Raw genomic sequence first — 26,695 nt, 5'->3', positions numbered from 1 at the left:
CATGGATGGTAGAAACTGGTGGGTTAAACTACTGCTCGTTTGGCTTTGTTCGATACTGGCAGATTAACTGAATGTTTATTATCACACATGCCTATTTATGCCCTGGTCAGTATGTAAAGCAAGTGTTGAATACGTTATATATTATCTAATAACACTTCCCTTAGACTTGGCATTGTCAGGGCAGCACCGTAAAATATCTGTTAGGCTGTGTCCTAACTTGCATCAAATTCGCATCTTCTTGTCTGATTTAGCATACCTTACTTTTCTATGTATGTATTGTTCTTTTGTAAACTTCTGTCATACAACAGCTCCTGGTGTCCATTGTGCACACATCAATACTGATGCCATCAGGGGACATCATTCTACCATCCATTAGTCAGGTAAGTCTGGGAACCTCTGATCTTAATGACTGCATTTCATCATTAGACCCTCCACTAACTTATTTTTCATATTTATTATTTTATCCAAAAATGTTTAAAGAAAATTGTGTTGATTTTTTCTTTTCATGTATTTACCTCTATTATGTCAGCATTTGTGATCAATATATCTCTTTTATAGCTTACCGATACTTACATCTTCTTCTTGCAGGTAATAGGGACTTTGTGCAAGACGATGATGCCTTTGCTGAATCTTCTTTCTACTAGTGGAGGATTGTGGGCAATCAAAGAAGAGCATCCAATCCGTCTCCAAAAAACTATCTCAGTGGCAAACCCTATTTGAGAAGGACATGAAGAGGAGGAGTATGAGCTGGTCAAGGAAGAGAAATACCTGATTGAGGAGGACATTGTTTCCCAGTGCAGAAAATCTCCAACACGGCCACTTCACAGTCAGGTAATAGTCTTCCTCTATAATCGGTTCTGAGGATTACCTGCCTGCCCATAACCATTATCAATCAGCAAATATTTTATAAATCAAGAAAAATATAGATGCTTTATTTTTTTATTTATTTTATAGATAATTGAAAAGTTATTTTTTCAACCCTTTCTTGACTCTTCCCTCCTCTATCCCTCATTGATACACCCCAAACCTCATTCAACTACTATGATCTACCACATAACCCTTTCTAGACTCTTCCCTTCTCTAGCCCTCCTTGCCTCACCCCAAACCTCATTTTACTACTATGATCTCCAAAATGACACTTCCTAGACTCATCCCTCCTCTATCCCTCCTTTGATTCATCCCAAACCTCATTTTACTACTATGATCTCCCTAATAACCCCTTCTAGATTCTTCCCTCATCCATCTTTCCTTTGACTCATCCCAAAACACATTTTACTAATAGGATCTCTCCAGGGCCGGACTGGCTACCAGGCAGTTTGGAATGCTGCTGAGCTGGGGGGTGATTTCGTTCATGGAGACCTGCGTGTGCTAAACCAAATTCGTTTTGCATTAATTTTTTCGAAGCACACGCAGGTCTCCATGAACGAAATCAGCCCCCACCGCAGTGAAATCAGCCCCCAGGTCGGCAGCTTTCTAAACTGCCCGGTAGCCAGTCCGGTCCTGGATCTCTCAAATAACCCTATCTAGACTCTCCCAACCTTTATGCCTCCTCTATCATCATTCTTCAGTATAAATCTATTTACTGGAGCCCTAAGATTTTTTTTTACATAGCTGAAAGTGGCCATTGCTATGATGATTTGCACAGCAGCTCTTATTGTCCCCATCCGCTGTAGCCATAGACCTTGGGAGGCAGTAATAAGCTCAATGGGGTCTGTCAAGGGTACAGTTTGCGTGGAAGTTCTTGATTGAGAGTATCAGAGATGCTTCACAACTAACCCTCCATCATGGGCCCATGGGCTTGGGCTGACCATAGTGTCTGAGGCCTTGCACATCTGGCCTCACACAGCAATGGCATGGAGGGCTTGCAATGCATGACAATGGTAGTGATAATCTTCATTGCAATAGGATGTTTGTGCCTTTCTCCCAAACCATAAAACGGCTCTACAAATGACTATTTGGGTAAATTAAAAAAACTCTATTTGAGCATTTTAAAAAACCTTAGCAATCATTCACACTGGCCAGAAAGGTGACCAAAACTATACAGACAAAATGATCAGGGAACTAAAAAGACAACAAGGTTAGGGAAGAGCATCTGTTGATTAATTTACCCACCAATCCTGCCCATCGCCACATATGGTCCTCGTTCCCTTAACACCAATAAAGAAAAGACTACAAAATAAGGGACATCCATGAGACCCATTGAACTTTTTACTGCAAACATGTTCAGAGTCCCAGCAGTTTAGATTATATCTCTTGGCAAGGGGCTACTTTTAGTTTTATTTTCTTCACCAGAAACATAGGACTGCTAATGTGAATTAAATCTGATCTGAGTTAGAAACGCAGATGTGAAAGTACACCACTTCTAACACTTCCACAGAGACACATCAACTTTCACCTTGAGCCAAATCCTATGCCACCTCTCATTCAGGTGAGTTCCCCGTCCTGCTTTGATGTTACTAGATTTCAGGTAGTGGCTGACCTGAACGACACTATCCAGAGAAATTTGAACGATAACCCTAAGCCCTTTCATGTGTTCTGTGTAGGTGATTTTAATGCCCACTGTTGCAGACTGTCCGCTAGGTTAGTCGGTGGTTTTGTCGACACAAATGAGGAGCCCTTACCTCGTTTCACTCATGATTCATATGTGAATGCATTGAACAATCACCTGGTTAAGTACAATTTAACTATGACCAACAATTTGGGTGCAGTACCTACAAATCTTGCCCCTACCTTTATGAACAACCTGTGTAACTCAACTATGGATTTAGTGATCATGTAGCCTTAACTGTGAGGTAAGGATTGAGGGTTTGACTAAACTCTGGTCTAAATTAAGTTGTAAAGTGGTCTTGGCCTGGAAAGATGTTTTTTCATTAAATGCGACAAGATGATAATACTAATTTTTTTTCCTCCCTTTTTCAACATAGCCATTTATAGGTTGCTACCTGTTATGATACTCAAACTGAGGCCGCCGAGGTCAGGGTGGCCTTTATAGATATTACAGCAAATATTTGGCAGTCTCTAACAAGTGTCAGTTGACCTTTTTCACAAAAGCCATGTGGCCGGTTTGGCACAGCTTGTACTAAAGCCCTTTCAGCACTTCACACTGCAATTCACATTAAAACCCACACTGTAGAGTCAATCAGGAATGCATGGGCACTTTATAAATCATCTTGGGCAGCCAGGAAAAAGCAGATCATGGAGGAGGCCTGGCACGCTCTCCACAGAGCTACTCTGCAACAAGATACTGCAGCCTTTTGGGAGGAATAATGTTCCCTTTTTTAGTGATTCATCAAGTCTCACTATCGAAGTCCATATTCAGGAACCACACTGGAGACCACTTCTCCTGTATATAGACCATCCAGAACCCCTTGGTGGCCCAAGACGATGAAGCATGTCCCCAGAGACTACCAGCACGCCCATGGTTTTTGCTTATTCCGAGGATCATAGGGAACTGGATGAGGTCCACCTAAATGTACTTACAGATAATCAGGATTAGTGAGCCCCTTTGCATACTAATGTGTTCAATGCCATTGCTATAGCAGGCCCTCCCCCACCTGGAACAGTTCAGTAATATTACCCATTTTCAAGAAAGGGTATACAATCGCTTTTAGATTCCACTATCAAAGTCATGAGGCAAATTTTGCTGCATAGGCTGGAGGACTGGCCAGCAGAGAACAATATTTTCAATGACACCCAAAAAAAGTTTAAGAAAGGTGTGGGTTCCCTAGATTAATGTCTTAACCTGATCTTGCGTGTAGGTTAATACACAGCTTCTAAAAAAAGGTATCTATTTCTCTATTCTCTAATAACCTCACAGCAGCCTTTGATTCCATGTCACACTATACATTCTGATCCAATATTAATCAATCATTATTTCTTTTATTACACAACTCTACAAGGATGCCACTGCCTGTGTTCGCTTTGGTAAGGATGGCGAATATACTGACATTGTCAAAATTAAAAGAGGTGCAAAATAAAAGTGCGTCCTTGCCCATTTTTATTCTCATAATATATAAACAGGGTTAATAAAGTTTTAAAATTGAGAGCAAAGGACATACCTTAAAATGGGACTTGTCCTCGCCCCATTTCTTTTGTATGTCAATTACACGGTCATCTTGGCCAGAACAGGGAAAGGGTTTTAAAGTTTATTCAATGATTTTATAGATTTTATGCATGATCTAGATTTAAGGCCAACAAGAGTAAAATGTTTGCAATGATCTGTGAGGCAAGACTGGCTAAAAGTCCTTCTCTTTTTATTCACAACTCACAGGTTTCCGAGGTTGCTTCCTTCTCTTACTTAGGTATCCTATTCGATGACAAATATAAGTGGAAATCTATGTTATTAAATAGGATAGCTCTTTTCAAAAAGTCAATCATTGTTCTGCATGGATATTGCAAAAAGTTGGACTCTAAACTAGTGAAGAAGATATTGGTGATTTAATTTGGCAAAAGTGTGGCAACTGCTTCTTTCAAGGCAGGTATATAGGGATTGATAGATGCATACAGGTTGCAACACGTAGAAAATAACTTTCTGCAGAACCTTCTGGCAGTTTTTTTTTTTAATAATAATAATAAACTTCTTTATTCGGTTTTTTTCACAAGTGAAAACCATAAAAGAAACAGATAAAAATACAGTTTACATTTTGTGAACGTAAGTAAGGATTCATATAAGTACTTAAAAAGGTAGGTTTTTCAGTCCATTTCATTTCCTCAAGGCGAGATTAAACAATACTGTTTGAACGATGATTGCTATAAGCTTTTCCTGTGCTTCATGATACATTTTAGGAAATTAAGAACAAAATAGCAGACAGTCTCAGATTCGAGCATTTGAAGTCTAAGAAATGCCGGCCTGCATTGTCTAAGGTGCCAGCTCCTCAGTGTAGGCAGGATCCAAATTTTCCTGTGTGCATGATGGAATTTGCAAAACAAGATGACATGTAAATTAGATTGAATTGATTTCTCGTCACAGGGGCAAAAGGGAAAACTTGTAACCCATCCATTGTTCGTAGGAAAAGCGACCAGTCTAAAGAATGTATCTAATCTGAATCTGGTCAACAGCATTCTATCATATGTCGTCAACGACAAAGTTAAATATAAGTGGATGCTGAATGATGTTTGGACCATATTCACGTGATTGGTCGCGCGTTTCAGTGATTCCGAAGCCAATCTCAACGTCTCTAGATGCCGGAGAGCTTGTTGTTTTAATACTTTCTTTGGAAGATTAGCTATGGACTCTGGATGGGCATAATATTTCTCTAGACCAAGATCTTTAAAAAAAATTCTGATATAGGAAAGCCATCTTATCTTGGAGGACTTGTCAAGAGCCATTGTATCTATGATGATAGACTGGGACAGAGCGTTATTCACAGATGTCCAGATACGCCGCCACAGCATCAGCGGTTGGATCTTGATCAAATCCTCAAGGTAGGGAATTCCTAGTTCTAGATGTGAGGCATAGGTCGAGGTGCCTCTGGGGGTAACTAGAAGAATTCTCAAAAAGGCGTTTTCCGCTACCTGGATGGAGCTGGTGTCCGTATGACCCCAAACACCCGCTCCATAGAGAGCAATGGCCTGGCATTTGGCGTTATAGATCTTCAAAAGCTCCACTGGAGCCCTTCTCCCCAATCTCCGAGAGAAACTCATCAGAGCCGCTATAGATCTTTTGAATAGGTTGCATCTTGACTCCACTGCAGGCTTCCAAGTCAATCGTCAGTCTATCATGATGCCTAGGTACGGATACTGGGGAGTAACCTCTAGCTTTTGCTTATCGAGGAAGATCTCTTTTACTCCTTTTTTCTTAGTACCCGCTATCATGACAAACGTTTTCTTGACGTTGACTTGTAAGTCTAGGCCTCCCATGAAAGTCGTGTATCTCTTCAGCAAGCTCTGGAGCTCGCGTGGAGTGCGTGCGAGGATGACGGCATCGTCCGCGTAGAGCAGGGCGGGAATCAGGCGCTGTTTTATACGAGGAAGGTCCTGGGCCCCTCTCAACAATTCCCCCTCCAGACCGTTAGTGTAGAGTGAGAAGAGAAAGGGGGCCAGGACACAGCCTTGCCTGACTCCACGCTCCACTCCAAACGGAGCCGCCAGCTCACCGTTCCGCCCAAAACGAACTCTAGCCGAAGCTCCTGAGTAAAGTTCCCTTACAAAGTCTACTAGAGAAGGTTCCACGCCCATTTGGCTTAGGACCATCCACAGCTTTGAATGCGACACGCAGTCAAAGGCTGCGGATAGGTCTACGTAGACCATGTAAATCATATTCTCTTTGGCCTGTGTGTATTTGCCCACTATCAGGCTGAGATTAAGGGACTGCTCTACAGTTCCGAGCCCCTCCCGAAAGCCGAATTGGAGGTCAGAGATAATGCCTCTCTCCCCGGCCCATTGCTGAAGACGTTCCAGGATTACTCTTCCCACGACCTTGCCGAGCGAGTCCAGCAATGAGATGGGGCGATAGCACTTCACATCTTGGCGGTCCCCTTTTTTAAATATTGGGACCATGATGGACCTAGTCCAGGAATTCAATACCCCCTCATTGGCAGCTGCTATGCATACTCTTGTAAGGATGGGAGCCCAGAGGTCCAGAGTATATTTGAAAAAGTCTACTGGGACCCCGTCAGGGCCCGGGGCTTTCCCCGTTTTACTTGCTTCCAAGGCCAAAAGCAAGTCGGCTATATCAAAGAGGAGCGGGATTGGGTAATGTACTTTCGAAAGAATGCTCTCAGAGCTGTCAATAGGTGAGCCATTTTTAAAGATCTTGGAAAAATGAGCCACCCAAGTTTCTTCATCAATGGCTACTTCAATCTTGGGGATGTTATTATCAGCGAGAAACGGTGCTCTAACTGTGCGCCAGAAAGCCTCGCTATTTTTTTGTACGGCGCTCTTATGCAGGTCTTCCCACAGTTTCTGCTTCAGATCTTTAGTTCTTTGCTTTCGTTCCCTGATATATTCACGCCTGAGAGATTGGATTTGTCCCTTGTCTCTAGGTTTGTGGTGTAGTGCAAGTTTTAATTTAGTGAGGGCTACAGTACAGTTGTGGTTAAACCACCCTTTGTTACCGGGTTGCTTGGACGTTAATTTGGACGAAAGTAGTCCCTTGATTTTGACCAGGATTTGCTTAAAGTTATCAAGGACCTCTTCGTGATTTACCGAAAGGTCCAAGCATTTAATGATGTTAGGATATGCCAGCTTGACCAGCTTTTTAGTGATTTCGATCGGGTTAGTTTTGTTCCCATTTTATTGTGAATCCATTCTGTTTGCCTACTTCTAAATTATTCTGAGCGAGGGTGTTTACTATTTCTAAATTTTGATGCTTATAATTAGGTAAATGAAGATACAGGCTCAACGCTGAATGGTCGCTCAGAGAGTTATCAATAACCAGAAAGTCATTTGCCATCTCTAGCAATCCAGGTGACAGAAAGATGTAATCCACGGTGGTTTGGTGGCCTCTGCCCACATAGGTTGGAACTAAACAGCATGAATCCGAGCTTGGGTGAATTGCAATTTGCAGGTCCAGTTCGCAAAGCACGCTGTTTAGGGCGTTCCCCGCCTTACTGTGTGTAAGATGTACTAATGGAAGATCAAATTCGTCCACAATTCCGCAGCAATGTGAATTCGCCAATGGGTACGGGTGAAGGTTAAAATCCCCTCCCCATAATACGTGGTTTGCCCCATGGGTGCCTTTCCTCAGATAGAGTTGAGCTAATCTCTCATGAACGTCGCTGAGAAGAGTCACAAATTGGTCTTCGTCTAGATTATTATAGAAATTGGTAAGAAGAATAGTCTCCTTTTTCGCTAAAGTGAGTAAAAGAATTTGGCAATTGGAATCATTATGGATGGTGGTCACTTTTAATTGATTCAGAGTATTCGTAATGTACGTTATTAGGCCCCCTTTAGGCCTGCCTATTGTGCCACGAACCACAGGGACAAAAAATGTTTTGAATCCTTGAAGGTGAAGCTCAGAGGTAGATCATGTCTCCTGCAAGCAAATTTTATTATATTGTTCCAAAAACTTTTGAGCCGACCCGTCCTTGATCTTATTGCGCAGGCCTGCTATATTCCAGAAAAGAATGGATATAGACGATGTATCAACTTTTAATTCTATTTGGTCTGTTGGTGGCGGAGAAGGATTAGTTATGAAGCTCTGGTGAGGAGAACTTAGGTTAGCGGATTCTATGTCAGCTGGTGGTCAATCGACCATCTCGAGGCCGCTAAAATTGTTAGTTGTCGGGATATTAAACCATGGTTCCCAACGGGGCGGTTCTCTAAATGTCATCCTTTGAATAGGGGGCCTCCATTCTCCCCAACCACCACCCTGCTGGCGCGATCCCACTAATTGCCATGAGTAGTCTTGATCATACTGTCTAGGGGGTCCTTGATATCCTGTATTATGGAGATCAGTGTATCGGGGAGCAGGAGCAGACCATACGGGATCATAGTCCTGAAAGAAACCCATCGGTTGTCTTGAGGGGTAGAAGAAAGAAAGTGGTTTGACACTGATACCTCTGTTTACATTTGTATCTTCCCAGGAGCAGATATAGTCTGCAATACGAATGTCCTCAAAGGTAACCAGGATACAATCCTCAGGGATCGATTTTCTCGCTTTGCCCACCCATGGAGTCCTGCGAACTGACAGGATCCTTCCATTCCAAGTTGGGGGGAGGGGACGATTGTTCTGTAGCCAATGTTGTACCTTGTTTTTGAGAGACCAGCCTGGTTCCGCGTTGCAGTCCGCGGTTGCTGGAACTCCGGTCATGACCGCTACATACGGCGAAGCCTTGGGTGGTAGATCCACTAGGGGTCTGCCCTCCCCGGCGCCTCTGGGGATATTTCTATGAGTTTTGGGGACCGGAGGGTCAGGAGCGGGTACTTGAGAGGCCGATGATTTTGATGTTATCTTGGGAGTAGCCTTATTTGTAACCACCAAGTTTGGAGCAGGTGAAATTAATGACTGAGAATTATCTTGTAGCAAGGAGGTAGAAGGGTTAGTCACTATGTTCGAAATGCTCTTAGGGATCGGGCGGGAGGATGTTGCAGTTTGGGATACCTTGTTCTGCTCTGATACGGGTTTCTGGGGAAGATTTAGTGGCTGTATGGAGGGGTGATTTATGTGATTATTTCTCCGTGTGTTTTGAGCCCCTACTAGTTGATTATGTTGTTGAAGTTTCACAAGTTTACCTAACTGCATCTCCAGCTGAGTTAATCTTTTTTCTATTGGTTGGAGGGATGATTTGAATAAGTCAGCGATCTTCTTTAAGAGCTGGGTGTTTTCGCCATCTCCTGCGCCGCTATTAGTAAGTAATGGAGATGGGGATTCTAGGTCGATAAGAGTAGGAGTTTCATGCTCGTTGTGGTGTATTAAAGCTGTGACTACTAGGTGTTCTGCTCTGGGGGGTGGATCCTGGGGGGCGCTTGGTGTATGATGTAACATATTCAAGCTAGGATTTATTTGATCGTCTTTTCTCTTGCTTACCGCGCCCTCCCGCCTTCCTCTTTCATAAGATTTCTCTAAGGAGGTCATTTGAGTGGGGGTTTGTGGAGCTAGGTCAGGGGATCTCTCCAGATCGGTGCTTAGCTGAGAATCAGCGAGTTGGGACACGGATAAGTCCACATTATTTGGCAGACTTTGCCTCCCACAGCGCTCCCTCTCCCCTTCCTTGTTTTTCCCTACCGCAACTGGGGTTCTTGCATCAGCTAGGTTACCCAAAGAGGATCTCTAGGCAAATGCAAGATCTAATGATACTCTCTCTTCTATCAGTGATATGCTTTGGTCTATGAATGTGTTCGCCTTGGTTATAAACTCATCCATGGGACCAAGCAGTTTACACACGCTGCCCGGGGCCTTAGATTTATTCCCTCTGGTGACTACCATGATATTAAGATAACAATAAAAAAAGAACAGGAGATAATTTATGAGTGTAAATTAAAAGGGAGTGGCCCAGTCCAGTCTCGAAAGTCCTCGAACGGCCTCAAATGGCCCGCTCTTTGCCCGGTCTTCGCCCCGAGCTCCGCCCCGCGCGCGTCCCGCGTCGCGGTGGGGCTTACACCAATGAAGTACGTAACAAGAGGGGCGTGGCCACCGGGGGAAGAGGCACCAGCTGTGCAAGGTGGAGAATGCTGGGCCTCGCAGTCCCCCGGTAGGCTCCTGGCAAAGTTTCCAAATAGTAGTCCTCTACCTGGGCTGTCCGTCACTAGGAGCGCCTCAGGAATCCGCCGACTGCGGAACCGCTCACACCAGGTTGGGCAGCCTCAGGGAGCGTGCAGGGAACAAGCGGCCAGAGACGATCCTTCGGGCAGGCAAGGTTTGGTCAGTGAGCGTCACCCGCGGAGCGGGTGGCGCGAAAGGTATTTCAAGCTGAAACAAAGGGGCGTGGCCACCGGGGGAAGAGGCACCAGCTGTGCAAGGTGGAGAATGCTGGGCCTCGCAGTCCCCCGGTAGGCTCCTGGCAAAGTTTCCAAATAGTAGTCCTCTACCTGGGCTGTCCGTCACTGGGAGCGCGTCAGGAATCCGCCGACTGCGGAACCGCTCACACCAGGTTGGGCAGCCTCAGGGAGCGTGCAGGGAACAAGCGGCCAGAGACGATCCTTCGGGCAGGCAAGGTTTGGTCAGTGAGCGTCACCCGCGGAGCGGGTGGCGCGAAAGGTATTTCAAGCTGAAACAAAGGGGCGTGGCCACCGGGGGAAGAGGCACCAGCTGTGCAAGGTGGAGAATGCTGGGCCTCGCAGTCCCCCGGTAGGCTCCTGGCAAAGTTTCCAAATAGTAGTCCTCTACCTGGGCTGTCCGTCACTGGGAGCGCGTTAGGAATCCGCCGACTGCGGAACCGCTCACACCAGGTTGGGCAGCCTCAGGGAGCGTGCAGGGAACAAGCGGCCAGAGACGATCCTTCGGGCAGGCAAGGTTTGGTCAGTGAGCGTCACCCGCGGAGCGGGTGGCGCGAAAGGTATTTCAAGCTGAAACAAAGGGGCGTGGCCACCGGGGGAAGAGGCACCAGCTGTGCAAGGTGGAGAATGCTGGGCCTCGCAGTCCCCCGGTAGGCTCCTGGCAAAGTTTCCAAATAGTAGTCCTCTACCTGGGCTGTCCGTCACTGGGAGCGCGTCAGGAATCCGCCGACTGCGGAACAGCCCACACCAGGTTGGGCAGCCTCAGGGAGCGTGCAGGGAACAAGCGGCCAGAGACGATCTTTCGGGCAGGCAAGGTTTGGTCAGTGAGCGTCTCCCGCGGAGCGGGTGGCGCGAAAGGTATTTCAAGCTGAAACAAAGGGGCGTGGCCACCGGGGGAAGAGGCACCAGCTGTGCAAGGTGGAGAATGCTGAGCCTCGCAGTCCCCCGGTAGGCTCCTGGCAAAGTTTCCAAATAGTAGTCCTCTACCTGGGCTGTCCGTCACTGGGAGCGCGTCAGGAATCCGCCGTCTGCGGAACCGCTCACACCAGGTTGGGCAGCCTCAGGGAGCGTGCAGGGAACAAGCGGCCAGAGACGATCCTTCGGGCAGGCAAGGTTTGGTCAGTGAGCGTCACCCGCGGAGCGGGTGGCGCGAAAAGTATTTCAAGCTGAAACAAAGGGGCGTGGCCACCGGGGGAAGGGGCACCAGCTGTGCAAGGTGGAGAATGCTGGGCCTCGCAGTCCCCCGGTAGGCTCCTGGCAAAGTTTCCAAATAGTAGTCCTCTACCTGGGCTGTCCGTCACTGGGAGCGCGTCAGGAATCCGCCGACTGCGGAACCGCTCACACCAGGTTGGGCAGCCTCAGGGAGCGTGCAGGGAACAAGCGGCCAGAGACGATCCTTCGGGCAGGCAAGGTTTGGTCAGTGAGCGTCACCCGCGGAGCGGGTGGCGCGAAAAGTATTTCAAGCTGAAACAAAGGGGCGTGGCCACCGGGGGAAGAGGCACCAGCTGTGCAAGGTGGAGAATGCTGGGCCTCGCAGTCCCCCGGTAGGCTCCTGGCAAAGTTTCCAAATAGTAGTCCTCTACCTGGGCTGTCCGTCACTGGGAGCACGTCAGGAATCCGCCGACTGCGGAACCGCTCACACCAGGTTGGGCAGCCTCAGGGAGCGTGCAGGGAACAAGCGGCCAGAGACGATCCTTCGGGCAGGCAAGGTTTGGTCAGTGAGCGTCACCCCAGAAGCTGTGCCAATGCCATCTGTCATGCGGAATTGGGTACCCCGTATATCAAGGCCATATTCAAATTATTATCATGGCACTCTTTTTGGGCATGAGAGGAGATCGCACTTAATAAACTTGTTATAATTGATTGTCTTCAACTTGAGGCTGCCTTATATATTCCATGGCTTGTGTACATGAAGTCGGCATCTGTGAGATGATAGGGAAACCAGGCATATTTGTTACCCCAGAGTCCTGCCTCTCTTTTGAAAAGATAGTATAAAGCAACTCTTTTATGAAAAGGCATCAAAGAAGAGAGTATTCTTAGACAATCAGAAATCAGCGGAGTGCACATACAATCTGGTACACATCAACGAGGGCCTTCAACAATGCTTTTTTTATTCACAACAGGCAGAAGCACTTTGCACTTAGAAGATTTCATTTTAATCTTTTACCCCTCTTGGTGGGATTCCCAGCTATTGGTTGCACTTTAACGGATTTGAACCTTTGTCCATGCAATAGAAAGTCTGTTCAGTCGACCTTATATATTATGCTCTCTTGCTCTTTCAGATATCTAGATAAAAGATTTTATTGCCACTTTTTAAAGATTTTAAATTTAGCCAAAGCAGACCTGCTGTGTTGTTTTTACAACAGCTACACAGCCTTCTTATATGCTGCTCTGTGGCCTCTTTTATATGGCAGTTAGTAAAATTAAGAAAATGTGCAATAATATGAGACCCTTTTGTATTATACCTAGCTGTATTATGTAAATGGATACTTGTATAGCGCACTACTCACCCGCAAGGGTCTCAAGGCGCTTGTACGAATACCGCTGTGGAACCCATCCTGGCTTTCCCTGTGAGGTGTCCACTCCTGGGCACCCCCAAGGTGGAGGCCAGGCATCCTTAGCGTTGAGGGGGCCGTTGTGGAGATTAAGCAAGCTATTGCCCAGAGTTGGACTCCATGATTGGAATAGGCACCGAGGCAAGAATTATCAGGTCTGTGGAATTTGAGCTCAAGACCTGCCGAGGCAGGGAATTGAACCCTGGTCCTGGGCTAGACCTCTGCATCAGGGTCTGCCGATCTAACCATTGAGCCGCACTTCTCTTCTTATTACTTGTGCTCAGATGGATAGTTATTTATTTTGGTTGATTGCACTGTCTTTTTATATGCTTTATGCCACAAAAATGTAGTGAATAAAGATATAGTTTTCTTGCGTTCCCCATCCAAGAATTAGAAAGACTACTAGAAAAATAATGTATTATTATACACAATATAAATATGTGCACAAAATTATGAGAGGAGTTGGCCTAACGGCAAGGGCGGTCGACTTCAAATCTGGTGAACCGGGTCTGAGTCTCATCAAGGACGCGCAACAGCCTGTGATTATGGGCAAATCACTTAATCTCCCCATGCCTAACAAAAAAAGCATTGGCATAGCCAATAGGTCTCGCATTTGGGACCTTATAAGTGTTTAGTTATCCAACACAATATCCTTGGTGCAATAACATTAACTGTTGCATGGCTAAACACTTATAAGGTCCCAAAGGCGAGACCTATTGGCTATGCCAATGCTTCTTGCCCTTGAAGCCCAAATCACGCTTTTATACCTTCTGCGGTCACCTAATTCATGTGTCAATACTTACATTCCGGCAGACTCACTGGGCTCACCTCGAGCTGCTCTTGGCTGAGTCGTTCGGCGGCTGCCAAGGAGGAGACGTAGAGGGCAGGCTGGCAATAAACCGTCCTATCCAGCTGTTCTCGGAGTCCGTGCTGGCAAAGGTGCAGAAGATCGTAGCCCAACACCCGCTCTGTGGTTGTAAAAATCTCGCGTACTGTAGGTTACCGCAAGGTGCTCCCTCCCACCATGCTCGGGTGCTGGATACTCTGGCCGGGGAACAGCAGCACGCAGCAGTCCGCCGGGGACAGGTGTTGCCCCTCTTGTGTCGTGGCATCCTCAGCGCCCTGCAACAACTTCTGTAACCTCTCTGGCCTCAGTCTGCAGGGGATGTTATCAGGAGCTGAACCAAAGAGACCCCTGCTCCCTGTTCTACCTGCCGTGAGCAAAGTGCGGGGTCAAACATGAACTGTAGCAGCGGAAGCCATGACACCAAGCACCACATGTGTGCATGGGTGAGACTGCCTGTGAGGCCACCATACAAAGGTCAGGCATAGTTCCTTCAGTTTTCGCTAAATACCACATAATTGGTCAGCCTGATCTTAAAATGGCTGCTAATGTGGTGCAGAAGGGCAGTTCTTTGGGGAGCAACGCAGTCCTTTTTCTGTAATGTCAACAAGTCGAGGAGTGTACCACTGAGTGGCTCTGGAGGTCCAATATTTATACCTGGTGCCTGCCTTTGAAGTGGGGAGACTCCCTACACTACCCCCAAATATGGTTATTGAAGGCGCTTCCCTTCCTGTGGCAAGGCTTCAAGAAACTTGGGGTGACAAAAGACTAGTGTCAGGTTCCTTAGGGTGTGCTGAAGGCAAGCCCCTCTGAAGTACAACTGGTTAAGGCAACAGCTCCACCTACAGCCATCCTGGAAGGATGGTCCAACCTGTCCACACTTAAACCCCTTTGTGTCACTATCTGGGAGGAATACACAAAGTCCAATATCAGAGCCAATCACAGTCACGCGACCCAGGACTATGAGAGTTTTGGCCACTCTGTGCTATGCAACTTCCACCAGCCACTGCGTTGCAGAGTTTTTTCATACATGCAGCTTGCCAATGGTACGTTGCCAGTCACAAACTAGATGTTGCATCCCCTAGTGTGATTTTCAGTTGCTAGGAGGGCACCTGGTGAGATTTCCCCAAAGCGGGTGGTTGGGGGCAGTTGGTACCATTCATGGACAGAAAGCTGCAGCTCAAGTAAAATATCTTCTTGAGTGGCAGGAAAATCAACTCAAGGAGCAGCCCCCTCTAGTCCACCTGCGTGGTGCCATTCGCTCCAATTTTTCAGCACGGAACAAGCTCTCAGTGCTAAAATTCAGTGCAAGCAGTGCGATGTGCCTAATTTTACCCAAGCAAGGAGCTCCATAAAAATTGCAGAGTTCTCATGCTACTCCATGGAATTCTATGAAATGAAACTCCGCTTGTTCCTCTCACCCCTACCCAGGACACTGGTCGAGGCTCTAAATGGTTAGGGTAGGAAAATGCTCTAAAAGTGGCATTTTCAGAATTGTGTCTTAAAATCTGAATTTTCCAATCCAAATTTACCAATGAAGAGGATTTTGAATTACAATTCATTTGAGTCCAAACAGCAAATGTCTACCTGCACTCAATCCACTGTTAGCACTTATTAACTGTAATAAGATAACACAATGTTAGTCAATGGGAGAGATAGGCCTAACAGTAGTGAAAATGAGATTAGGATTTATTCACTACTGGGACATGTAAAATTTACACACTTATATCCTAGTTTTTAATTACAATGCACCCTGCCCATTGAGCCTATACGACCTGCCTTAGGGGTGACTTACATGAATTAAAAAGGAAGGTTTAGGCCTGAAAAAAGGTTTATTTTGCCATGTCAATTTGGCAGATTGAAACTGCACTACAGGCTGCAGTAGCAAGCCTGAGACAAGTTTTAAAGTGCTACTTTAGTGGATGGTACAATGAGTGTTGCCGGCCCACTAGAAGCATTTCATTTAAAGGCCCTGGGTACTTGTAGTACTATGTACTATAACTAAATTAAATGTGCCAATCAGATGTAGGCCAATTTTACAATGTTTTAGAGAGAGAGAGAGAGAGAGAGAGGGAGAGAGAGCATACGCACTTTAAAACTGGCTAGCAGTGGTAAAGTTGTCAGAGTCCTAAGGGGAAAAATTGGAATTAATCAAAGCAGGAGGGGTGAAGGCAAAACGTTTGGGGGTGACCCTGCAGAGAGGGCCATGTCCAACAATGTTGCAGTGCCATGGGTCACATTGCAAAGTGGCTGACTTCAAACACTTTGATTAATTAATTGTATGAATATTAAAATCTTTCATGTCAGGCGATTTAGTGAATTCACCACAAACTAAGGCCATTAATTTTGAAGAACATGGTGTTTAGTGCAATATTATTTTACAGTTACAATACACTACACTAGCGTTATTGCTTTTCTGATCCACTGTGCGCAATAATTTCATGGAAGGATTACAAAGAGAAACATCAACTTCCTGAAAAGCTCTACATAGATGGTGTTGTGAAGAAAGCACAGACTATTTTTGCAGGCACTTTGGGGCATATTACCAATGTTAAGCGATATTTATCTCTAACGATGCTTAGCAACAAATTTTTTAACGCTAAGCATCGCCAGAAATTATCGCAGATAAACCTTGGTATTACCAAGGTTTATCGCAAATGCGATAAAAAAACGGCCGCAATGCATGAATATCGCTGAAAAGTCAGCGATATTCATGCATTACCGAGCTAATACTCTTAGCCATGTTATCCACCTCCCATTGGATAACATGGCTAAGAACTGCTCAGGGCAGGTGTTAGCTTTTGGAGATATTCGCGCTTAGCGCGAATATCTCCAAAAGTTGGTAATATGAGATAGCGATGTTAGCGACTGTTTCCAGTCGCTAACATCTTGGCACGCCCACTTTGCATATCATTAGTGATAAATATCACTGACATGCAAAATGGGGCCCAAGATCGTCGCTATCTCCTACTAGCTGTCACTAACTGGTGTTAGCGACAGCTAGGTAATAGGGAGATAATTTTATCTCCGCTTTCTTGGCTTTTAAAGCTAAAAAAGCGGAGATAAACCCCCTTGATAATATGCCCCTGTGATTAGAATGCGCACCCATGTACAAAGGTAAGTCAAATTGATGACGATTCACCAAAATGCCTGGGGTAGGGGAAGTGACATCAAATATCCTTTCACCTTAATGATGACACAGCAAGTGACAATTTATGACCTTTGACTCCGCATCGTTCCAAGAACATTTTGAAAAAAATTGGCTTTTCTAGTGCATTGTAATGCACAAACTTCCCATAAACTTCCCATAAATATGCTTAAAAGCCACAGGCTCTAAAAAACACTCAGTAAATATTCAAGTCCTTTTCTTGTGTGCCAAGCTACTGAAGTCTAACGGTCCCCATGAGTTCACCCAATTATGTTTTTAAAATATCCTATGGGTGCCTCCTTATGTCAAAAATTACCTCCGTTGCTAGGAACAGCATTTTGCCATAGTTGCCCCCTTTTCCCAAACATTAAATACAATATGCCAGTGACAGAATTTTCCTAATACTGCTTCCTTGCATTATGGAGGTCCATTATGTGAAAGGTTATGTCTAATATGTCAAGAACTCAGGTAAATAGCAGTCCCTGTTTAGGGCTTGTCCCTTAGGTCACAGCGATGATGCCGAGCAACGGCTGAATGTTTTTATCCCAATGGATAGAAGGTAATGAAGAAGGTTGCACCACAAAACAGGAATCTTCAAATAGTTTGTATTTATTTTTTGAATCGAATAAAGTTTTCAAAAAACGTTTAGAATATTGGCAGTAATCCAATCGTAGGTAAATGAATGTTAATCAATCATCATGGGTCATGATGGGAAAGAACCCCAAAAAAATCCCGATGCATTTCGGGCACTTCACATGCCCTTCTTCATGTGAAATGCCCGAAATGCATACTGGGACTGCTATTTACCTGATTCCAAGATTACACTCCACTGGCCCAGAGAGTGATACCTTAGGAGCACGCCATCACCATATATATTTTTTCAACATTCTATTTTTTCACCTTCGCTGTGCGTATCTTTTCTTCATTGTAATATGTCAAGGACCACATTTGACATGAATGGGCCCCATGACCTTGCCAATGTTGTCTTCCCATATGCCAAGAATTTCCTCCAATGTGCCATCACAAGCAATTTCCCACAGGTGCCAACCATGCCAAGAATTTCCTCCAGGAGGCCAGCACTGGCATTTTTCACGAGTGCTCCATGCCAAAATTTACCGCACAGAGTGCCAGCAGTAGCATTTTGCTGAGGGTATCCGATATGCATGTAATGCCTCCAGCATTTCAGTGCCAACATTTCGTCATGGGTGCTTCTATAAGCCAAGAAGCATGCCAGGTGCAACAGTGGATCTGTAAGAATAAAAACACATGCTCACTTGCATCTACTTATTCACACTCATTCTATCATTAGCACTGACTTGCACTCATTCATTTCCATCTACTCTTGTGCACTCACTCTCACCCTAAATAACTTGTTCTTACTCTGACTCACTTATACTTACTCACTCGTTGTGATGCACACACACAGACATCCGCGATCCCATATACAAACATACATGTGCTCATACATATACACACTCTCTCACCCAATCTCACTCCCACCCACATATATGCACACAATATACATTGAAATAATTTTCCTTTTCTTATCTAAGATGTCAGTGAAGGCCCATATCTTGCTGCTCCAATTTTGTTTACAATAATAGTGAATAATAAACTAATATTCACTATTATGTAATAAAAATTTGCTGAAAACGAGGTTAGAGCCTGACTCTCATAATGCGAGACACCCATGTGTTCCTGGCATTGATTTTGCCACCTCTGAGACTAGGTGTGGCAAAGGCAGTGCCAGGGGTAGCAAAAGGCAATCTAACGGTCACAACTGCAACTCCTGGCAACCCCTAAATGACGTGTATGGTAAATCTTGTTCTGGATGAGAAAAGCACATCCCTCTGCGGAATATTTACCAGAAAAGGATGAAAATATTTAGGATTGATTCACTACTACAGAGCAGGGATGCCAGAATGCGCAATCAATATGCTTAGCTGGCACAACTCATACAATACAGAGCAGATGTCAAAAAAACTTGTGGAAAAAGGGTTGTGCAAAACTCTGGAATAGTACAAAAATTTTAGCTTCATATATCAAAGGAGAACACCTCAATAACCTCAAAAATAACAAAGCAGTCTCAGCCTTTGGCCCTGATTTTTGAATGAATTCTGTAGACACATGGCAGGGGTTGGTCATTTATCATCTTGCAGTTTAGAATCTCCATGGGAAGCAGGACTCCTCCCCTTTAAAACAACCAACACGTATTGCAATTTAATTTTAGTCTGGTATAACAATATTTGTGACTGTTGCTGCCTAGCTTTCTTCTCAATGGATTCTGCCATCTCAATCCTCTGATTGCCCCTATAACAGCAGGTTATACCTGTGTGTCCGTGCTACATGGCTGCAGCGAGAGCAGGCGGATGATAAACTTCCCTCAGTCTCTTCTGACTCTCTATCGAGAACGTGAAGGAAGGTGAAAATATTTCCTATTTGCTTTGCACTGGAGGTTATTTTTCAAAGAACCTCTTGGTGGCACTGTGGTGCAACCAATCTTAAAGTGAGTCTGGGATTCAGGGCACGAAGTACAATCGTTTGCGATGTGTAAACCAAGCACAAAAAAGTTTGCAAACACAAAAATAGCGCATTGCTATATACAAAGTGGAATATTTATTAAATAATCACGCAGTGCAGTGCAGCAAGTCATTGTGACGCACTGCTTGATAGGGTAAGGGCAGGAATGTGCTGTATTTAAAAAAATACAGCACATCCCTCTTTTTTCCCTATGCTAGTGCACAATGTACTGCCTAGCATCAATGCAGGCACTCTTGCAACACGGTGTAAGAGTGCCTACATTTTAGGAGGATTGTTTTGTGCAGGAAGGAACAGCTTGCTGCACAAAAACAGTCATCTGAGATATTTTCCTATTTGCATGTGTGCTGTCGAATGCAGCACACAAAGAAAGAGGAAGTAAGGGGAGAAATAAAGATATTTCTGCTCATTGCGCCTCATCTGGGGCAGCGTAGCATTTTGAACCATTCCCAAGTCTGCCAGTAATGGTAAACCTGGGAATGTTCCAAAATCTATGGGTGAATCCCTGGGAACACACATGTTACACCGATGGAATGCTTCCTTGGGGCAGAGTAATGCAACACATTGCTATGCGCTGCATTGTGTTACTCTAGATCAGTGGTCTTCAAACTTTTTTATTCTGCGCCCCCCCCCCAGTGTAGAAAAACAATTCGCCGGGGCCCCCTCAAAATATTTCACAATTATTTTATTTAACTGGCAATGTTTAAATATGTCTAGACTTATTTAAACATTACAGCTAAGTTCTGTCACTTTTTTAGAAATGCAAACAAATACATGATTTCCAAACATACTATTCCGATGAGACAGGCCTTACTAATGTGCAAAGGATCCAGTGTGGTTATTCAAAATGGCAGTGTGGGTCTTGGAGAAAATTTGAAGTCCCTTCCCTTTTGACACCTTCTCCCAGCCAGGATTTAAATGACAAAGGATGTGAATGATGGCCCATTACAGACAAGCTTACTCCTGCTCATTTTTTTAGGCTGAAAACAAAGCATAATGTTTCTTTTGGCCAGAGCCTGGTGCCCCCCCTGAGATCACTCGGTTTGAAGACCTCTGCTCTAGATTTATCAAGCACATAAGGTCATGCAAGGTGGCCTCGTGTAATCTGATAAATCTAACTGAAGAGATGTGTCGCTCTTGTGCCCCGTTGTGTGGTGCACGGGCGATGCAACTCTTTAATAAATATGCCCCAAAGCTTCTAAAATTGGCGCATCACTACATTTGCATAGATAACTGAATAAATATTAAATCGTTAAACAATTGATTTAGCAAGTACTAAATAGTGATTTGGTATTAGCGATTCAGTAATACTTTGTATCAAGCATTAGAAATTTAGGAAAAGTCACTGAATGGCCTACTCTCACTCACAAATTACCAGCAAATGTAAGCAGAAGATAACCAGGTGCAAGGCACAAAAGGTGGGTTGGACAGACAACCTGTTTCTCCAGAATGGCTGCACTTTATGCAGTAGCAAGACGAATGAGAATCCTGCACAACACAGGAAGAAGATGCAGGAGAGACTTTTTGGGCCATACATCAAAATATTTAATGAGAGAAAAGAAGTCATATATGGGAAGTGTAAGTTGAATAGGCAGTTGATTTATGACCTGATAAATGAATTGGACCCTGTATTTTGATGGCCGAGACATTGAAGTAAGACTTTCTAAACTAAATTGTGCCATTTCTGTCTGTAAATGTAAAGTTTAAAGTAAGCATAGTAGTAGCATTGGTCAATTGTTCTGTGGCCCCTGCATGTCCATTTACCCATTTAAGTATTTTTTTTGTGTGTGACCTTGATTACTACTTTATTCATGTATGGTACCGCATAATGTAGTTATGGATTCAGTCGAGACATCAATACTTTCAGTAACTCTTTTAAAGTCCTCCTGAGCAAGAGTTCCCAAAGCACCCATCTGAATATCAAGTGCTTGTATGAACGACACTTGCTGACATTGTACTGTCCGCATTGCACCCTTTAATGCATGAAACGTCTTTGTCCTAGAATAACAATTACATATTGACCTGGTCCTGACACCAAGTGGGAGGAGCATTACCATTCGGCATTATTGGACGTGAGGCCTTGCAGTGTGTGATGCAGTAGGCTGCTATTGTATAGTTTTACACCAAGTGACTTTAGAATGCTTTGCTGTAGATTCTGCAGTAGAGTATTTGTGGGGATTGTTTCTGTCTATCAACAAGATGCTTCTCCAAACTGGACATTACCTTCTAAGATATATTCTGTAATCTCTTCTTTTTCTTCAGCATATACATCTATGTGTTGAATGCTTCTAAAAATTGAAATTGTTTCCAAGATGTTTTTTTAAGCATTTTTGTTTACATAACACTAGTATCATTTTTGTTATGTGCAATTATTTTCAAATGTTTATCTGAATAAAAGTTGAAAGTAAAGTTTTCTAGAAAAATATGCATTGGTAATGTATTGAAATCTACACTATGCAGATTGAATTCTGCTGGTACAAGTGTGATGTGATTTTTTTTAATTGACTTTCTAAACAAAATACGATTTTTTGACATTAAAAAATATTTTGTTATAGTATATATTAAGACTAACAATACAAAAATAAAAAGTATTATATGAGCTGGTGGTAGTTGACTTGGAAAATATGGTATATTGGACACTCCAGAAACTACTTGAGGCAACAAGTTGCTCTCAATTAACTTTTACTTCTTGGTTAGTGGTGGTTCAGATGAGGACCGCCTTCAGTGGATGTAGTATCTTTTCTGCGCTTTTTCTTTGGTACAAGGACATGAATTGTACCAACATTTTTTGTTTATTTTTTTATTAGTTCTTGATGTTACTTCAATTGAATTTATACACTTTTGAATCCACACATCTTTGGTAGACATGGGCACAGAAAGATACATTTTCGTCATTATGAGCCAATCGTTCTTTAACCAAAAATGCAAAGAGCTGCTAACTGAATTTATGCTTCTATTTACATCCTACTTTTTCAAGCTAAAACTCTTTGGATGGCATTTTTAGAATTGGAAAATGACCTCTCACACTCTGCTCATCTTCTGTTTTCCTCTTTGACCTCAGAAGTGAACGTAGCACGTCAGATCCTGATTGTGAGGTCATCAATCACCAACAGTAAAACGTTCACAAATTAAGGATTAACAAATTACAATTCCAAAAAAAGGGAATGTTAGTTATTCCTTATTTAGGAATCGGTAGAATGAAATTGAGAATTAATACGAATCGCAACTTACATATTGGACATTTAAGTAAATCAAGATGTCATGATTATGAAACGGCGAATCAATGTTTTTGCAAAGCACACTGACCTTTCCAAGTGGGGGAAGGAGACAGTAATTATTGGGGTCCACATTTGCACTTTCCCTACTGAATATCAATCATTCAAAAAACAAACCTAGCCCTTCTTCGTGCTTTCATGTGTGATAGCAACTCCTCCTTTTGCTTGGGGAATTACCTGGTTCTGGATGATTTCAGTATCCCAAGTTTTTGTAGGCAGGACCTAGAGGGTATTTATAAAAATATGTAGGATGGCCTCACACACTCCCTGGGTAGCAAGCTTCATCATCAGCCATCCAGCTCTCTCCAGTGAATCCTTTAGTGGGGGGCAGGCTCTCATTGTATACTCTATCAAACAATGACGGTGAGGGCAAGGCCAGGTATGCACAAGGGTATATTCAAAAATTATCCACTTGAACAAAGTATAACTGCCGTGGCACTCTACTTCCTGTGGTTCGCCGTCCAAGCCACAAAATTGTCCACAAGTAAATCAAAAGAGAAGGAATGCCCAAATATTGAAAGAAGGTTTTTCCAGTCCAATACTGTAGTCCGTGAATACTTTATTTTCAATATCCAATATTGTCCAACAAATCAAGATGTATCAAATCCAATGTAGAAAGTTCATGATCACAAATCCAATATTTCAAAAAGTTCAAAATGATATAGCCAATGACACAGCCTACGCGTTTCGTCCTACTTGGACATCATCAGGGCTGCGAAATAATAGAACAAAAAAAAACAATTAACAATCAAACCGTATCTAGTACATTGTAAATTAATTCCAAACATTTCCATGAGCATCCTGCCTATATTCCATTCTAGTTTTTGTAATAAGCTAACAGGTAATAACAGAAAAAGCAGATGGCCATTGAGACTGACGGAAAAGTGATGGCAGTACCAGATCCATCAAAGTGCTAATCAGGACCTTCGTCTGCCTGCCTTTTTAGAACAAGGCCAGTTTGGGCTTGTCCAGGTTACTTTTAGGCTACTATTTCAATATGCCATCCACTCTGTGTTATTCTTGGGGGTGCTCTTGTTTCTTGTCCTTTTAAAATAGGTTGCTGTGGCTTTTCTGCTCTGCATTGTTTCCTTTTGTGCTGTGGTGCCCCTTCTCTTAGTAGCTTTACCTTCCTTTGTTGTTTTGTGTGATTTCTGTAGTATCAGGTTATCCATTTCTGCTTTGATATATCCTTCATTAAAGTAAGCACAAGGATGAGGAATGGCTGAAGATGTCGTGCCTTGATCACTTGCCAGTAACCTTCATTACTCCAATTACCCTTCATTGCCCCAGTACATCCTAAACAGCCTCTCTTTCCATTGCCATTACTTTGAATCTCCACTGTTTGCTGCCTGTGTTGCCTTTATGGTTTCTTGCAAAGGGCAGGGGCCTGAGGGGCATGTACCAGGAGGAGGCTAGGGAGATCTTTTTGTTAACTGTCATGTGGTGCCTCGAGGTAGGGCATAAAATTGATGACCTGCCAGGTCAGCACAGGAATTGGGCATTTTTTTCACTGGCAGAGGACTGCCTGTTAAATTGAGAGATTCCTGTCGGGCAGGTGGCAATCTGCTAGGAGCAACAACATTTTAGGACTGTGCTCCTGCTCTGCCAGACTCTAAATCACCCCTTAAACAATACTGTTTTTACTCAGGTAACCAAACCATTATCCTATATGAAATTGGTGAACAGATTTTAGGTTTGTTGGTCTTAATGAGTACCACTGGGCTTGCAAATAAGTTCAAGTTCAAGTTTATAAGGCTTTATTTCGATAAAACATATATCTTTAAAAGCATGACAGAGTACATCAGTTGCAATCCACAATTAATACAAAATCTGGTTTAACACGTCATTTATAAATGTACAGCATAAATAGTAATACAATTACTTAAAAAAAATGCATAAGACACTAATTAAACAATATCATTAAGCCTTTTAGTTCTGATGGACCAAGCCCATCTTAAAAATGTTGCCATTCCACAAACATATAAATGCCGAGTGTCAGACATCAAGATACGCAGTGCTAAAATATGACGTCTGGTACCTAGTACTCTACATATTGGTTTTAACCAACTATTTCTCTGCAATTTGTATGCCGGGCATTCAAATAAAACATGGGCAACCGACTCAACTCTGGTCGTACAAGTAGGGCAAAAGGGAGAAGTTTGAGAGGGGACTTTCCAGCATGCGGTCAGTTCACCTACTGGGAGGGTTCCTACCCTGAATTTGAAGTACAGGGCCCGATCACTTGGCTTCAGAATAATATCAAGGTACGGTTCCCGAACTGCCACATCCTTTATTCTGATCAATTCTGCAGTTAATCTGCCCTGGTTTGAGTCAGAATTGATTTTGCTGGATACCCAACTCCAATAAATGTTCTTTAGAACGGCTTTTGGGGGAGCAGATCTAGATAGCCAAAATTCCCCTAGCCCCAACTCTCCTAGCAAGAATTTGACATCATTTAGCCATCTAATTTTGGACCAAACAGACATCGAGAGTATTTCAGACAACCCGTCCGCATACCCAGCAAGCTCTAGAACTCGCCACAGACGGGCCCATAATAGTAACGGTCGAAGTATGGCCTGGTCCTTGATTGAACGGCACCCCATGTCTAGGAGCAGGGGTAGCGTGGGGGTGCTCTGTGGGAGGACCATCAAGTTCTTCAGGAATTTATTCTCTGATCTAGATAGCTGGTCTAAGTTACTTGCACCCCACAATTCTGCCCCTTGACAATAAGTCCTATTTGGCATGGCATGTCTTTCATTAGCATCTAAGAAGTGGGCTAAGTAGAGTATTGAAATTCCCATAAATATCAACTTTTTAAGGGACAAATCTACAATGTCCATTTGATTCTATTGGTGACTTTCTCAGATATCATTATCTTCAACGTCATTAGTAATGTCCTTACAATAAATGACACAGTCAAAGAGCATAGAAGATGTAGAGATGATAATGTTTGTATCATTAGCCTCGGAGAAACGCTAAAACCCCTTATTTATTGCTAGTTAAATGACAAGAACTAATTCTGAAAGGATTCAAATCACTTTAAAAGGCATCAGAGCACGAGGCTAGAGAGATAAACCTATACAATAAATACTACCAGGCAATGCCCATTCGCTGGCCTTATTTAGTTCTATAAAGGCTTCACTCAGCCCTGCTGTATGTGTGATCCATGGCAATAGGTAGTTCCATCCCTCACCGCTATGCCCCATTATTTATATTTCTCAACTCGGTTCTTGTTCTAAGTTTTAAAGTCAACATTTATTTAGCAATTGATGTGAAATAATAGAATTATAAACAACCAAGGAAAAACAGTGCAGGTAGAAGAGTAACCTATTAAAAAATGGATGAGAAAGAGAGTACTGGAATGAAAGAAGAAAACGGAAAGGAAAAAGAGATAAAAATCTAACTGTATCATATTACAAATTGCATAAAAACAATATCATTGCTAAAACTAAGAAAACAATTATGTACATTAATAATAACATAGTAAGAAAAACAATATGTATATCAACTGTGCATTATATTAGAAGAGTCAAGGAGGTTTGAGTACATTTTCAATCCAAGGATTATGTGAGTTGGCAAATATTTCAGTCCAGAAAAGTTGTCACAGGTAACCAAAGAATGTCTCTGTCAATACCAAGAGATATCAGGTTGACATATGCTCTTTTGAGTCTATGATTATACCAAACCATACCACTAGAATTGGAAAGATATATTGGAAGAGTCTTTCCAGGCTTTAGTGGTCTGCTGAAAGGCAACTGCAAGAAGTAAATCTAGAACATCGACATTAGCTGAATGAGAAGACCAATTGTATGGGATACTACCTAGAAATATATTTTTTAAAACTAAAAGGGATTTGTGAGTGAAAAAAAGCCTTTATCTGTTTCCAAATTATCATCCAAAATTATTAAGTAGAGGGACAATCAAATACAATATGTGTTAGGTCAGAGGGGGTGTCATT

This window comes from Lissotriton helveticus, chromosome 4_1, assembly GCF_964261635.1.
Source record: "Lissotriton helveticus chromosome 4_1, aLisHel1.1, whole genome shotgun sequence".
In the NCBI taxonomy this organism is placed as follows: domain Eukaryota; kingdom Metazoa; phylum Chordata; class Amphibia; order Caudata; family Salamandridae; genus Lissotriton; species Lissotriton helveticus.
This window is presented reverse-complemented; position numbering follows the sequence as displayed.